The 17129-nt window shown below is 38.2% G+C and overlaps 1 protein-coding gene across 1 annotated transcript in view; it reads right to left on the bottom strand.

The window, feature by feature from the left end:
• TTC28 (tetratricopeptide repeat domain 28) overlaps positions 1-17129 on the bottom strand; it is a 405403-nt gene that overhangs the window by 264254 nt on the left and 124020 nt on the right. The gene's annotated exons all lie outside the window — the stretch shown is intronic.

Below are 17129 nucleotides of genomic sequence, written 5' to 3'. Positions count from 1 at the left end.
GTGAGCAGGCGCTACTCTTCGTTGCAGTGCGTGGGCTTCTCATTGCGGGGGGCTTCTCTTGTTGTGGAGCCCAGGCTCTAGGCGCATGGGCTTTAGTAGTTGTAGCACACAGGCTCAGTAGTTGTGGCTCGTGGGCTCTAGAACGCAGGCTCAGTAGTTGGGACGCACAGGCTTACTTGCTCCGTGGCAAGTGGGATCTTCCCGGACCAGGGCTCGAACCCATGTCCCCTGCATTGGCAGGCGGATTCTTAACCACTGCACTACCAGGGAAGCCCCGGTAGACAGTGTTTTCAGTTTTAGGTTTTTTTTTTTTTTTCAGCATTTTGAAAATTATGTTCCACTGTCTTCTCCATTCCATTACTTCTCATAAGAAATCAGCCATCATTTATACTGTTGCTCCTTCTCTTTCTAATATGTCAGTTATCCCAGTTACTTTCAAGATTTTCCCTTTATAATTGGTTTAACAGCAGTTTGACTATAAAGTGCATAGGTATGGTTTCCTTTGTATTTATTTCCTTGAGCTTAGCTGGATTTTTAGAATCTGAAAATTTATTTATTTATTTTTACTAAATTTAGGGAGATTTTAGCCACTATTTCTACAAATATTCTTTTTTTCCATTATTTTCTTTATCTTGTCTTTCTGCAACACAATTATACATAATGTCCCACAAGACACTAAGGCTCAGTTAATTCTTTTCAACCTATTTTCTCTGATTTTCAGGTTATATAATTTCTATTGACCTGTCTACAAGCTCATGCCTCTTTCTCTGTCATCTCTAATATTCTCCAATTTCTGCCACTTTTGGTCACTCTCCAGTACCTTCACATAATTGTTTGTTTTACAGTTTGCTTAGACTTCATAATTGTTATGTGTAGCTGAGCTGATATAAGCTACTTTGCCATTATTAGAAACTGAAACTTCCTTCTTTCCCTGTGTATCTACAAAGAATACAGGTGATTCTACTATAATTAGCAAGTACTATGGAAAAAAGGTGTTCTATGATTCACACTGATGTACTTTTCGTCTTCTGATTAAAGACTGGAGCCACAAGAGACTCTAATAACACTATTCAGTAGAACTTACTGAGACAATAGATTTTTTTCTGTGTTATCCAATATGGTAACCACTTGGCACACAGACTACTGGGCACTTAAAATGTGGTTATTGTGTTTGGGGAACTGATTTTTTTTTTACTTTATTTAATTCTAATTAATTTAAAATAACCACATGAGGCTAATGGCTACTGCATTGGGCAATATGACTGTAAAGATCATCTGATGTGATCTTTCTGTTTACAGATGATGAAACAGCAACTAAGAGTTTCCAGAAGTGGCCTGCCCATGATACATGGCTGCTAGTGGCAAAACCAGGATTCCAATTTAGATCTCCCAATTCCTAGTCTGAAGCTCCTGCTACTCTGTAGAGGAAGAGAATGCAAAATACTATGGCTGGAACAGGACAACCGAAAATATAATAGGTGAGTGATGATAAATTAGAACTTTGAAAAAATATAGCTGGAAAAAATGGAACAGCTGAGAGCAGAATGATTTGCAAACATATCATACATTACACATACATACACACATATTCACTGGGTGTGCTCATTTCTTTTAAGGTAATAACTGTTTTGTTAGTAGGAGAAAAAGAGCCATTTATAACTCATTACAGGCCCAAAAGGTCTGACTCAATTTATACAAAGTACAAAGAGCACAATCAAGAAGTTGATGTCCTACCTCCATTGTTCACCAAGTGTCCACTTTCCAAGTCCTACAGTCTTCAGTGACTTGAAGAGTTACAGCTTAACACTTATTTGTTTCTCAAAAGCCTGTAAGACACACACCACTGGAAAGGTTGCCAAGCATTCCCCTCCTGAACTTAATACTCCCTATGAGGATACGGCTCTCTGCTAAAATGGAATGCATTTTACCTTTTAACCACTCTCCTATACTACTGGAAGTAAAATAATTACCTCACTACATTCTTTCTCTCTGTCTCTGTCTCTGTCTTTCACACACACACCCCCCACAAACCTTTGTGTTGATTTCATACTAGCACTACTAATATACTAATATACATGGTGTAGAAAAATGTCTGCAAAAAGGTCCAAGATAAACAGCATTGTTTTTGGAGAAAGTGCCGTGGTCAGGATGATGTCATAAAAAATCAACTAATCAATTTCCTGTACCACATCCTGAAGGAAATCCAGAAGGCTCAATTTTCTCACAGTCGAGTAGTCTTTCTGGGGGGACACTAAGTGTTCCTGTGAACCCACAGGTAGTAAATTGATAATGATTATTATTTACCTTAAATCTTCAAAATTACAAAGAGTGAAATTTCATTGTAAAAGATCTTTAATGTGGGAGGCATTATGAAAATACAAAAAGTATCCTTATTAAATGTGAATTTCAGATTTTAGTTACTGACAGCAAAGCAAAGAAAAAATGAGTAAACTTAGTTGGTATTTACTACTGGACTTCAAAACGCTTCCTCTCCAGATCTGAGTAAAACAAAGACCACCCTTCACAACAGCCAAGGAGAGATCACTCTTTACCTATTATACACCCTCAGTGCTTTTCCTCCAGGCAACAAGCACTCACCAGCACTGGGCTGGCACACCGCAGGAGACCTGCCAGATTTGAGCTCCTTGAGGGCATGAACAATGGCATATTTAGCTGTATACCCAAAGGCATTATAGCACCTGACACAAAGTAAGTGCCCAGTAAGCATGTGTTGAATGAATGAATGAGATTATCAATATAAATAAGCTATTCTCCTTTCCCTCCAGAAGCTGCCAGTTAAAAATGAGAAGACCACCATTACAAACAAATAATCAATAAGCACCATAACTGAGGTATCCCTAAGGGCTGTGATTTGCCAAACAATTTGAAAAAAATCTAAAGATTAATAAGAAGTGCTTCTGGCTTTAGAACAGCCTTTGTGGTGAGCAATTTGGGAAAAACTTTTAATTTAAAATATGCATAACACCTGTTGACCCAGCAATTCCACTTGTTACACACTACACTCGTCCTAAATGTATACAGACAGACTTGTAAAAGGTCTTTTTTCCTGCAACCATGTTTGTAAAAGGAAAAAAAAAAACCTCCCTGAACATTCCATCAGCAGACAAAGGGTACATCCATAATACATATCACTACACAGAAGTTCAAAAGAACATGGTTGATCTGTACGTGCTAACATGAAAAGAGGTTCAACACTATTAAGTGAAAAAACATTTGGTAAACGTACCATATTCCCACCTATGAAAAACAAAACCATAATAGAAAATGGGCTGGGGGCTTCCCTGGTGGCACAGTGGTTAAGAATCCACCTGCCAATGCAGGGGACACGGGTTCAAGCATTGGTCTGGGAAGATCCCACATGCCGTGGATCAACCAAGCCCACACGTCACAACTACTGAGCCTGCGCTCAAGAGCACGCAAGCCACAACTACTGAAGCTCACACACCACAACTACTGAAGCCCACGCGCCTAGAGCCCATGCTCCGCAACAAGAGAAGCCACTGCAATGAGAAGCCCATGCACCACAAGGAAGAGTAGGCCCCACTTGCCGCAACTAGAGGAAGCCCACGTGCAGCAACAAAGACCCAACACCGCCAAAAATAATAAATAAATAAAATAAATAAATTTATTTAAAAAAAGAAAGAAAATGGGCTAGAGCCATGCTGTCTAATACAAACATAATAATTTAAACTTTCTAGTAATGTAAAAGAAAAGTGAAATTAACATATTTTATTTAACTCAATGTATCCAAAATATTATCACTATGTTGTCATCAATATGTAAACTAAGTAATGAAATACTTTACATTCTTTTTTTCATTCTAAGTCTTCAAAGTCCAGTGTGGATTTTACATTTATGGCACATCTCAATTAAAACTACACATGTTTTAAATGCTCAACAGCCACATGTAGCAGTGGCTACCAAAGTGGACAGTGTAGGTCTAGAAGGATACACTTCAAACTGGTAACAGTGGTCACTTCTGGAAAGGATTATGTTTAATCTTTTACATCAATAACTAACTCATGTATTACTTACATAATGGTAAAAACACAACACTAAAAAACCAAGCAGTATGGGAATATAGATGGCTGAGCAAATATACCTATTCCAAGAGTTACTGAGTATCTAGGTAGAGTAGGGGGGACCAGGGAAAAATAAAATTTAACAATATCATTTACCATAACACACCCATGTGTGCGCATGCACACATGTACACACACACACACACACACAAAACCTAAGGATAAAACTAAAGGAAGATATGCAATAGTTCTACATTGAAAACTACAAAACATTGCTGGAAGAGAGTTTACAAGGCCTAATAAATGGAGAAATATACCATGTTCATGGACTATGAAATTCAAATATATTTATAGATTCAAAGCTATCCCAATCAAAATTCCAGCAGGATGTCTGAGTGAAGGGAGGGGGGACTATAAGCTAATTCTAAGACAATATATGTTTTATATATTTATATAAATATATACTTGCATATACATGAATGTAAAGAACCTGGAATAGCCAAAACAATTTTGAAGAAGAACAAAGCTACAATAATTTCTAGAGTCATTAAAAAGCTACAGTAATTAAGCAATATGCTATTGTCATAAAGATAGACAAACAGATCAACAGCACACATCACCTTGTTTCTGACAAAAGTGGCACACAGTGCAATCTTGTGAATATATGGTGCTGGGTCAACAGGGTATTCACATGAGGGAAAAACTGAACTTTGATACCTGCCCCAAACCAAACACAAAAGTAAATTCCAGGTGGCAGCAGAGCTAAATGCAAAAGGTAAACAATAGAGCCTCATAGAAAAATATCTTCATGACCTTGGGATACATAAACATTTTCTTAAACAGGACACGAAAGGCACTAACCATTAAAGAAAGGAATGGTAAACCGGCCTTCACCAACATTGGTATGATATTGGGTAGAAAAGATAGAAATTGAGAAAGAGAGCTTTTTTTTTTTTTAACATCCTTATTGGAGTATAATTGCCTTACAACGGTGTGTTAGTTTCTGCTTTATAACAAAGTGAATCAGCTATACATATACATATATCCCTATATCTCCTCCCACTTGCTTCTCCCTCCCATCCTCCCTACCCCACCCCTCTAGGTGGTCACAAAGCACCCAGCTGATCTCCCTGTGCTATGTGGCTGCTTCCCACTAGCTATCTATTTTACATTTGGTAGTGTATATATGTCCATGCCACTTCGTCCCAGCTTACCCTTACCCCTCCCCATGTCCTCAAGTCCGTTAGAAAGAGAGCTTTAGTGAGCAGAGACAATTCAAACAAACCTGGATAAGAAAAACACTGCTGAGGAGTCTAAGATAAGGTCTTCTATGCAGAGGGACCATAATAAATAAAGATACAGAGGATAAAGTATACGGCACGTTTAACAAAGTATGGCAAGTAGACTTGTATGAACAGATTATAAGGTGTTTGACACGCAAAGCAGCTGAAGAAAAGTAATAGGAAAAGGTTATGAAGGGGTTTGGACTTTATCTTAAAGGAAACAAAAATTTGTCAAAGGCTTTTAAGCAGGAAAATTACACGATCAGGACTAAAGTTTAGAAGGGTAACTCAAAAAGCTCTGTAGTTGACGGACTGGATACATAAGAAACTAGAATCAGGGCAGAGTTAAGACAGATTTCACAAATTAGAATATTTACATACTCCAGCGTGACAAGAGGTATGCAAAGCTCCTAACAAACAGCTCTTTTTCAAAGCGTATCCAGTTTACTTGAATATCTGGGGGAAAACAATTTTACACTACAATAAGCACTGATGTTATACAGGCATATGCAACATTCATCATTTAAATGATGATGACAATGATAATGCCAATAATAATGCTTTTCTGAATCTTTATGTCTCAGGCATTCTTTAAAGCAAGCCCTTTATATAAACTAACTCACTTAATTCTCACAACAATAAGCAAGAAGGTACTATTAGAGTAACTTCTATCTAACTACAATATAGTTATTTACTCAGACATTTTGAATTTCTATATACCTTTTTACTTTTTATTTATTTTTTAATTAAGGCTTAACAATCCCTTATATTGCTGATGATAAAACTTGGTACAACTACTTTGGAAAACTGGTAAAAATCTAATGAATCTAAACATATATATGACCAAACATTTAACAGATATAAGTGCTGATGTTTACCAAAAGATATATATGTTTATAGCAGCTTTTTCATAACAGCCAAAAATCAGAAACAACTCACATATCCATCACACTTAAAAAAGTTATGTAATTTTCAGGGTCAGAGTAATAAATGGCCAAGCCAGAGTGCAAGCCCAAGGCTGTCTAATATCTAAATTCACACTCTCAGCCACTACCCTACACCTGAAAGAAATTATTTATATTCCTATGGCAGTGGCTTCAGGCTATGCTCATAGATCCAGGAGAGTGTTAAAAAGTATAGAAAGTTCTGAGAGGAGGCTACTGCAACAGTCCAGACAAAAGATGATATGGCAGAAGGAAGGAGGCAGAAAAGGGATTTCTTTTATAGAAAGAAGAGAACCCAGTAACAAATCAAACATGCTAGTGAGGTGGCTTGGGCAACAGGACAAATGGTGAATGCAGAAGTAGGCAGAGATTGAGGGCTAAGTCAGGCATACTAAATTGAAGACGGGTGCCCAGGAGGCATCTGGATAAAGAAATATGAAGCTCAGGAGAGAAATCAGACTGATAAAAAAAACTTCAGATTCATCAGCATATGTGCATATCAGATTCCCTGAATAGAGAATAAAATCTCTAAAACAATATAATTAGTGTATTCTTCTGACAATTAATATTAGCTCACAGGAAGGTCTCTGTGGCCATCTGAAATTAATTTTGAAACTGTTAAAGCAGACAGAAGGTTAGTTAGAATGAAAAATCCTGTGGCGAAGGTATCACCTCTGCTATTAAGTATCTGAGAATAATCGTACAAAAGAAAAACATTTTGCTTTTTAAGGTAAGTGGCCAAAGTGGTTTCAGGCTGCTATCTTGCTACTTGGGAAAATCTTAAAATGTATTATAGCAAAGATGTAAGAGGCAGAAAGATGCAGCTTGGTTTTCTCACCAATAATAGCATTCATAGTGGTTAATTTTTGCTTCAAAAGGCAGCTTCCTATATTTTATTTCAATATCAAAATAATGCAAAAGGAAAACCAAGATAAAATTTGAGGTCACAGATACAATGTAAGAGTAGAATAATCATTAAAAAGTACATCCTCTGAACTTTTTATACTCAAAGGGTATGATTGCTTTGGGGGAGAGTTCTCAAAGTTCTAACCAGTGCAATAATTAAGAGAAAAAAAGTAGGGGTATAACATAAGGAAAGAAATGCACAAAATTATCATTATTTGCAGAAAGTCTGCATTACAAGAAAATCCAAGGGAATCAATAAAAAATACTGAGCTATAATGACAATTTTCACATAGTCAATTACAAAACGTGCAAAGTAAACACCTTCCCTCTTTGGCATCAATAACTAATTTTCAGAAAAGACACAATGGAAAAAATATCCCATTTCCAACAATATATATTAAATATCTAGGGAAAAACCTCCCCAAAAGTGTAGATCAGCGAGGGGAATAAAGAGTAAATGAAAGAACAGACAAGCCTCTTAAATAGAAGATCAACTATTGAAACGACATCAATTTATCCATAATTAACAAGTAAATTTAATACACGTCCAGTAAATACCACAATGGGAGAGTCTCCAAAATTGGGCAAAATGATTTAAAAATTCATTTGATGGGGGACAGAGAGACAAGGATATCCTAGACATGAAAAATTATAATAATGATATGGGACTTGTAGCAGATGTAAAATATATTATAGAGCAACAATAATTAAAACTATGCATTAGAACACAAATTGCCCAACTGCTCAGTAGAATGATACAGCAATGCCCAGAATCAGATCAATATAAAATAACCAATATTGCAATAGAAAAACATATTTTGAGTATTCAAGATCTTTATAAAAGAAATTTTTAAAAATAGTAAACCCAGTAGTGACCAAAGAAATGCAAATTAAAACAAGAAGATATCTTTTTTTCTTTTTTTTTTTGCTGTACACGGGCCTCTCACTATCGTGGCCTCTCCCGTTGTGGTGCACAGGCTCCGGACGCGCAGGCTCAGCGGCCATGGCTCACGGGCCCAGCCACTCCGCGGCATGTGGGATCTTCCCAGACCGGGGCACGAACCCGCATCCCCTGCATCGGCAGGCGGACTCTCAACCACTGCGCCACCAGGGAAGCCCAAGATATCATTTTTTTAAATATCAAACTGACTTTTTAGTTTTAACAGTAATGCCTAGTGTTAGCTAGTGCAAGGAAATGAAAGCTTTTACACACTGCTCATAGAACTAAAAACAGATACAGCCCTTCTGAGAGCAATTTAGCAATAAATATCAGAAGCCTTAATGTGTTTTTTTCTAAGCAAGCCCACTTCTAATACATTAACCAAAAGAAATGATGAGAGATATGTTCAAAGATTTATCCATAAAGATGTTTTTCCAGATTTTATAATACCAAAAATTTTGTAACAAACTAAATGTATAACAGTAGGGGGAAAGATTAAATAAATTATGATAAAGCCAAAAGACCTTCAGTAGAACATTTAATAAAATGAAGAAATGTTTAAAAATAACTGGAAGACAGGCCAAGATGGCGTACTATCAAGACGTGGAATTCGCGTCTCCTCACAACTAGGGCACTGGTGGGGGACCACGGACACCTAAGGGGATGGGAGGAATCCCCAGCAACTGGGTAGGACATGGGGTGTGGGGAGAGTGAATCGGGAGGAGAAGTGGAGAGGGGAAGGGACTGGCGCCCCTGAGGGGCAGCTGGGGGAGGGGAAGGGATCCCACCCCCGAAGGGGGAAACTGGGAACCATTGGGAGGGCAGAGGATCAACAGGGAGCCATGACCAGGTTTCCCCTGCCCACTTAGACCCCTAGGAACCTGCTGAGTTCCCGGGCCTGATCCTCTGCCCACTGAGGCCCCCTCCAGCCCGCATGGGTCCTGAGGGAGTGGGAAGGAGGGAAGGGGGAGCAAAAGTAAAGGCTGGACCAGGACTGGCATGACTGAGGGGTGGCTGGGGTAGGGAAGAAGTCCCTACACCCAGCAGGACCCACCCACGGTTAGGGGTTCAGTGGTGATGGGGGAGACGGTGAGGGAGGGGTGAGAAAGAACATAAGGGAACGGGCCAGTGCTTTCCCTGTTCACTTAGGCACCGGGAAGCACCTGGGCCTAATCCTCTGCCCTCGGAGCATCCCTCCTGCCTCAAAGAACTCAAGCCCCGCACCTACACCCCCACCCAGGTCCCCGCGCCTCCATACTCGGAGACGCCCTCCAATGAGCTGGGCCTAAATCCCACCCACACACCCTCACTCAGGGACCAACTTCCAAACTCCTGAACTCCACACTCCAGAAGCCCTCCCTTCCACATGCTGCCTCTCCCCTTCTGCGCAGGTCCTAAGCAGAGGCCCTGCCCACACTTGAACATCACCTAGGCCCAGTCCCACCCTAAACCCCACCCCTGCCTAAGTTCCACCCCTCACCTAACCTCCACCCCCATAGCCAAGGCTTTTTTTCTTTTTTCCTCTTTTAGATTGGGGTTCTGTTTTACCTTGTTGATTCACTGTTGTTGATTCTTTTATATTTTCATTTCTCCTAATCTTTTATTTTTCTAATTTTATTTTATTCTTTATACTTTGTTAGTGATCTCTCCTTCTGGCTTGTTTCCCCCACCCCCACCCTTTTTTCTTTTTTTTTTTGTGGTTTTCTTTTACCTTGTTGCAATTGTTTCAATTATAGTTTTATTTTACCTAACATATTTTTTATCTTTCTAATTTTATTTTGTTTTCTATTCTTTGATATTGTACTGCTCCTTTTTTCTTTCTTTCTTCCTTTTTTTTTTTTTTTTTTACCGTGCCACAAAGCTTGCAGGATCTTGGTTCCCAGGCTGAAGGTTGGGCCTGAGCTCCTGTAGTGGGAGCTCCAAGTCCAAAACCCTGGACTAACAGAGAACCTCAGACCACAGGGAATATCAATCAGAGTGAGGCCTCTTGGAGGTCCTCATCTCAGCACCAAGACCCAGCTCTATCCAACTGCCTGCAAATTCCAGTGATGGATGTCTCAGGCCAAACAACCAGTAAGACAGGAATACAGCACCACCCATCAAAAAGAAAAGAAAAGAAATGACAAAAAAATATGTTACAGAAGAAGGAGCAAGGTAAAAACCTACAAGATCAAATAAATGAAGATGAAATAGGCAAACTACCTGAAAAGGAATTCAGACTAATTACAGTAAAGATGATCCAAAATCTCGGGAACAGAATGGAGAAAATATAAGAATCATTTAACAAGGATCTAGAGGAACTAAAGAGCAAACCAACTGTGATGAACAACACAATTACTGAAACTAAAAATACTCTAGAAGGAATCAATAATGGAATAACTGAGGCAGAAGAACAGATAAGCGAGCTGGAAGATAAAATGGTGGAAATAACTGCCAGGGAGCAGAATAAAGAAAAAAGAATGAAAAGAATTGAGGAGACTCTCAGAGACCTCTGGGACAACACTAAACGCACCAACATTCGAATTATAGGGGTCCCAGAAGAAGAAGAGAAAAAGAAAGGGACTGAGAAAATATCTGAAGAAACTACAGTTGAAAACTTCCCCAATATGGGAAAGGAACTAGTCAATCAAGTCCAGAAAGCACAGAGAGTCCCATACAGGACAAATACAAGGAGAAACATGCCAAGACACATATTAATCAAACTATCAAAAATTAAATACAAAGAAAAAATATTAAAAGCAGCAAGGGAAAAACAACAAATAGCATACAATGGAATCCCCATAAGGTTAACAGCTGATCCTTCAGCAGAAACTCTGCAAGCCAGAAGGGAGTGGCAGGACATATTTAAAGTGATGAAAGGGAAAAACCTACAAGCAAGATTACTCTACCCAGCAAGGATCTCATTCAGATTCAATGGAGAAATTAAAACTTTTACAGATAAGCAAAAGTTAAGAGAATTCAGCACCACCAAACCAGCTTTACAACAAATGCTAAAGGAACTTTTCTACTCAGGAAACACAACAGAAGGAAAAGACCTACAAAACCAAACCCAAAACAATTAAGAAAATGGTAATAGGAACATACATATCAATAATTACCTTAAATGTAAATGGATTAAATGCTCCAACCAAAAGACACAAACTGGCTGAAGGGATACAAAAACAAGACTCATATATATGCTATTTACAAGGGACACACTTCAGACCTAGGGGCACATACAGACTGAAAGGGAGGGGATGGAAAAAGATATTCCATGCAAATGGAAACCAGAAGAAAGCTGGAGTAGCAATTCTCATATCAGACAAAATAGACTTTAAAATAAAGACTATTACAAGAGATAAAGAAGGATACTACATAAAAATCAAGGGATCAATCCAAGAAGAAGATAAAACAATTGTAAATATTTATGCACCCCACAAAGGAGCACCTCAATACATAAGGTAAATGCTACCAGCCATAAAAGAGGAAATCGACAGTAACACAATAGTAGGGGATTTTAACACCCCACTTTCACCAATGGACAGATCATGCAAAATGAAAATAAATAAGGAAACACAAGCTTTAAATGACACATTAGACAAGATGGATTTTTTTTTTCAGTACTTGGTCCTCTCACCATCGTGGTCTCTCCACTTGCGGAGCACAGGCTCCCGACGCGCAGGCCCAGCGGCCATGGCCCACAGGCCCAGCCGCTCTGCGGCATGTGGGATCCTCCCGGACCAGGGCACGAACCCGTGTCCCCTGCATTGGCAGGTGGACTCCCAACCACTGCGCCACCAGGGAAGCCCACAAGATGGATTTAATTGATATTTATAGGACATTCCATCCAAAAACAACAGAATACACTTTCTTCTCCAGTACTCATGGAACATTCTCCAGGATAGATCATATCTTGGGTCACAAATCAAGCCTTAGTGAATTTTAGAAAACTGAAATCATATCAGGGATCTTTTCTGACCACAATGCTATGAGACTAAATATCAATTACAGGAAAAAATCTGTAAAAAATACAAACACATGGACGCTAAACAATACACTACTAAATAACCAAGAGATCACTGAGGAAATCAAAAAATACCTAGAAACAAACAACAATGAAAACATGACGGCCCAAAACCTATGGGATGCAGCAAAAGCAGTTCTAAGAGGGAAGTTTATAGCAACACAATCCTACCTCAAGAAACAAGAAAAATCTCAAATAAACTACCTAACCTTACACCTAAAGCAATTAGAGAAAGAAGAACAAAAAAACCCCAAAGTTAGCAGAAGGAAAGAAATCATAAAGATCAGATCAGAAATAAATGAAAAAGAAATGAAGGAAACAATAGCAAAGATCAATAAAACTAAAAGTTGGTTCTTTGAGAAGATAAACAAAATTGATAGACCATTAGCCCCACACCTCAAGAAAAAAAGGGAGAAGATTCAAATCAATAGAATTAGAAATGAAAAAGAAGTAACAACTGACACTGCAGCAATACAAAGGATCATGAGAGATTACTATAAGCAAATACATGCCAATAAAATGGACAACCTGGAAGAAATGGACAAATTCTTAGAAAAGCACAACCTTCCAACACTGAACCAGGAAGAAATAGAAAATATAAACAGACCAATTACAAGCACTGAAATTGAAACTGTGATTAAAAATCTTCCAACAAACAAAAGCCCAGGACCAGATGGCTTCACAGGCGATTTCTATCAAACATTTAGAGAAGAGCTAACACCTATCCTTCTCAAACTCTTCCAAACTATAGCAGAGGGAGGAATACTCCCAAAATCATTCTACAAGGCCACCATCATTCTGATACCAAAAGAAGATAAAGATGCCACAAAAAAACAAAACTACAGGCCAATATCACTGATGAACATAGATGCAAAAATCCTCAACAAAATACTAGCAAACAGAATCCAACAGCACATTAAAAAGATCATACACCATGATCAAGTGGGATTTATCCCAGGAATGCAAGGATTCTTCAATATATGCAAACCAATCAATATGAAACACCATATTAACAAAGTGAAAGATAAAAACCATATGATAATCTCAATAGATGCAGAAAAAGCTTTCGACAAAATTCAACACCCATTTATGATAAAAACTCTCCATAAAGTAGGCATAAAGGGAACTTACCTTAACATAATAAAGGCCATATATGACAAACCCACAGCCAACATCATTCTCAATGGTGAAAAACTGAAACCATTTCCTCTAAGAGCAGGAACAAGACAAGGTTGCCCACTCTCACCACTATTATTCAACATAGTTTTGGAAGTTTTAGCCGCAGAAATCAGAGAAAAAAAAGAAATAAAAGGAATACAAATCAGAAAAGGAGTAAAACTGTCACTGTTACAGATGACATGATACTATACATACAGAATGCTAAAGATACTACCAGGAAACTACTAGAGCTAATTAATGAATTTGGTAAAGTAGCAAGATATAAAATTAAAGCAGAGAAATCTCTTGCATTCCTATACACTAATGATGAAAAATCTGAAAGAGAAATTAAGGAAACACTCCCATTTACCATTGCAACAAAATGAATAAAATATCTAGGAATAAACCTACCTAAGGAGACAAAAGATCTGTATGCAGAAAAGTGTAAGACACTGATGAAAGAAATTAAAGATGATACAAACAGATGTAGAGATATACTATGTTCTTGGGTTGCAAGAATCAACAGTGTGAAAATGACTATACTACCCAAAGCAATCTACAGATTCAATGAAATCCCTATCAAACTACCACTGGCATTTTTCACAGAACTAGAACAAAAAATTGCACAATTTGTATGGAAACACAAGAGACCCCGAATAGCCAAAACAATCTTGAGAAAGAAAAATGGAGCTGGAGGAATCAGGCTCCCGGACTTCAGACTATACTACAAAGCTACAACAATCAAGATGGTATGGTACTGGCACAAAAACAGAAATATAGATCAAGAGAACAGGATAGAAAGCCCAGAGATAAACCCACGCACACATAGTTACCTTATCTTTGATAAAGGAGGCAAGAATATACAATGGAGAAAAGACAGCCTCTTCAGTAAGTGGTGCTGGGAAAACTGGACAATGACATGTAAAAGAATGAAATTAGAACACTCCCTAACACCATACACAAAAATAAACTCAAAATGGATTAAAGACCTAAATGTAAGGCCATACACTATAAAACTCTTAGAGGAAAACATAGGCAGAACACTCTATGACATAAATCACAGCAAGATCCTTTGTGACCCACCTCCTAGAGAAATGGAAACAAAAACAAAAATAAACAAATGGGACCTAATGAAACTTCAAAGCTTATGTACAGCAAAGGAAACCATAAACAAGACCAAAAGACAACCCTCAGAATAGGAGAAAATATTTGCAAATGAAGCAACTGACAAAGGATTAATCTCCAAATATACAAGCAACTCATGCAGCTCAATATCAAAAAAACAGCCCAGTCCAAAAATGGGCAGATGACCGAAATAGACATTTCTCCAAAGAAGATATACAGATTGCCAACAAACACATGAAAGAATGCTCAACATCATTAATCATTAGAGAAATGCAAATCAAAACTACAATGAGATATCATCTCACACCAGTCAGAATGGCCATCATCAAAAAATCTACAAACAATAAATGCTGGAGAAGGTGTGGAGAAAAGGGAACCCTCTTGCACTGTTGGTGGGAATGTAAATTGATACAGTCACTATGGAGAATAGTGTGGAGGTTCCTTAAAAACCTAGAAATAGAACTACCACATGACCCAGCAATCCCACTACTGGGCATATGCCCTGAGAAAACCATAATTCAAAAAGAGTCATGTCCCACAATGTTCACTGCAACACTATTCACAATAGCCAGGACATGGAAGCAACCTAAGTGTCCATCGACAGATGAATGGATAAAGAAGATGTGGCACATATATACAATGCAATATTACTCAGCCATAAAAAGAAACGAAATTGAGTTATTTTTAGTGCGGTGGATGGACCTAGAGTCTGTCATACAGAGTGAAGTAAATCAGAAAGAGATAAACAAATACTATATGCTAACACATACATATGGAATCTAAAAAAAAAAAAAGGTGAACCTAGGGGCAGGACAGGAATAAAGACACAGACGTAGAGAATGGACTTGAGGACACGGGGAGGGGGAAGGGTAAGCTGCAACGAAGTGAGAGAGTAGCACTGACATACATACACTACCAAATGTAAAATAGATAGCTAGTGGGAAGCAGCTGCATGGCACAGGGAGATCAGCTTGGTGCTTTGCGACCACCTAGAAGGGTGGGATAAGGAGGGTGGAGGAAGATGCAAGAGGGAGGGGATATGGGGATATACATATGCATATAGCTGATTCACTTTCTTATACAGCAGAAACTAACACAACACTGTAAAGTAATTATACTCCAATAAAGATGTTAAAAAAAAAGTGGAAAATATTAATGAAAAAACAAGTTAAAACAGTATATAATAGGATTTCAATTCTTGTGTGAATACATATGAACAATTATAACTGCATATATGATCAAAAGATTATACCCAAAATAATATTAATAGGATGGTAAGCTTACAGTTGGTTATTTTCATGTATTTCTTATGTAATTAGATAAAACTAATAAATATCACCTTTTAAAAAAACGATGGGGACTTCCCTGGTGGCACAGTGGTTAAGAATCCGCCTGCCAATGCAGGTGACGCGGGTTCGAGCCCTGGACCCGGAAGATCCCACATGCCGCAGGGCAACTGGGCCCATGCACCACAACTACTGAGCCCACGTGCCACAAATGCTGAAGCCTGTGCTCCTAGAGCCCATGCTCCACAACAAGAGAAGTCACCGCAATGAGAAGCCTGAGCACCGCAATGAAGAGTAGTTCCCACTTGCCACAGCTACAGAAAGCCTGCGTGCAGCAACGAAGACCCAATGCAGCAAAAATAAATAAAGTTCAAAACTCAATTTAAAAAAAAACCAAGAATCTGTGACTATATATATAATATATATAATAGGATGGTGGAAAATATCTGTTCTTTGCTAAAGGAATAAACTATCTTATCACTCAGCAAAACGTGACTTACCTGCTGACCAGGTTTTAGAACCTCATATGGCAATTTCTACATCTCACTTGGGGGCCAGCTTGATTTCTACCTGTTTCACAAACTTCCTCAGGTCTATATCAGTCTCTGTTTCCTCTGGAATTCCAGAATCTTGGCAGCAATTGAGTGTTCTCCTTTTTAATACCTATCACAACCCTATGTCCCTAATTAAAAGTCTTTCTAGCTTATCCAGTAATCGAGCTAATATATACACCTCAAAGGTTAGGAAAATGGGGTATAAATTCAGCTATCTGTCCCTGCACTAAATGGCTCTATCTAGATACTGATGCTGTTTTAGTTCTTAAACCTGGCTCTCACTTCTTAATGCCATCAGTATATCTGCCTCTAGAAATCTGAACTTCTTTTCATTCTCTTAACATCAAGAAATCAGATAATCTGGCTTATAAGAAATGTTTGTAAACTAAGAGTAAATAGGTAAAAAGTGTTTAGGCAACTCTCTTGAGAATAAAATTGCCAAAAATTCACTGCCCTTGGAGCTTTCAAAGGCTTTTTTTCTGATACCTATGGATGAGAGAGACTTTCTAGGAGTCCAGCTTTCCCAAGGGGAGATTCCAGCATGCCACTGAAGTAAAGGTTTTTTTCTTTCCCAATTCCTTTCTAGTGCCTGACTGTGTTCTAGAGACATGAAGATGCTGGGTCATTTAAATAATATAGTTAATCTCCATAACGTCCTACAGTGACATTCTGAGATGTAAATGTAACTAAACATATTTCCCAACACATAGATTAATTCATAAATTTATTGTTGCCTCTGCTATTAACTTCATTCTTATTTATAATATTATATTATTACTACCATTTATGGAATTCCAGGTACCATGCTAGGTACTTTACATGTATTATTTATAATCCTATCACAACTGTGTATAGAATAAACAGAATCATCATTTTCTGAATAAGAA

This window comes from Lagenorhynchus albirostris, chromosome 14, assembly GCF_949774975.1.
Source record: "Lagenorhynchus albirostris chromosome 14, mLagAlb1.1, whole genome shotgun sequence".
NCBI lineage: Eukaryota > Metazoa > Chordata > Mammalia > Artiodactyla > Delphinidae > Lagenorhynchus > Lagenorhynchus albirostris.
The sequence above is the reverse complement of the archived record's forward strand: the minus strand, read 5'-3'. Positions and strand labels throughout refer to the sequence as shown.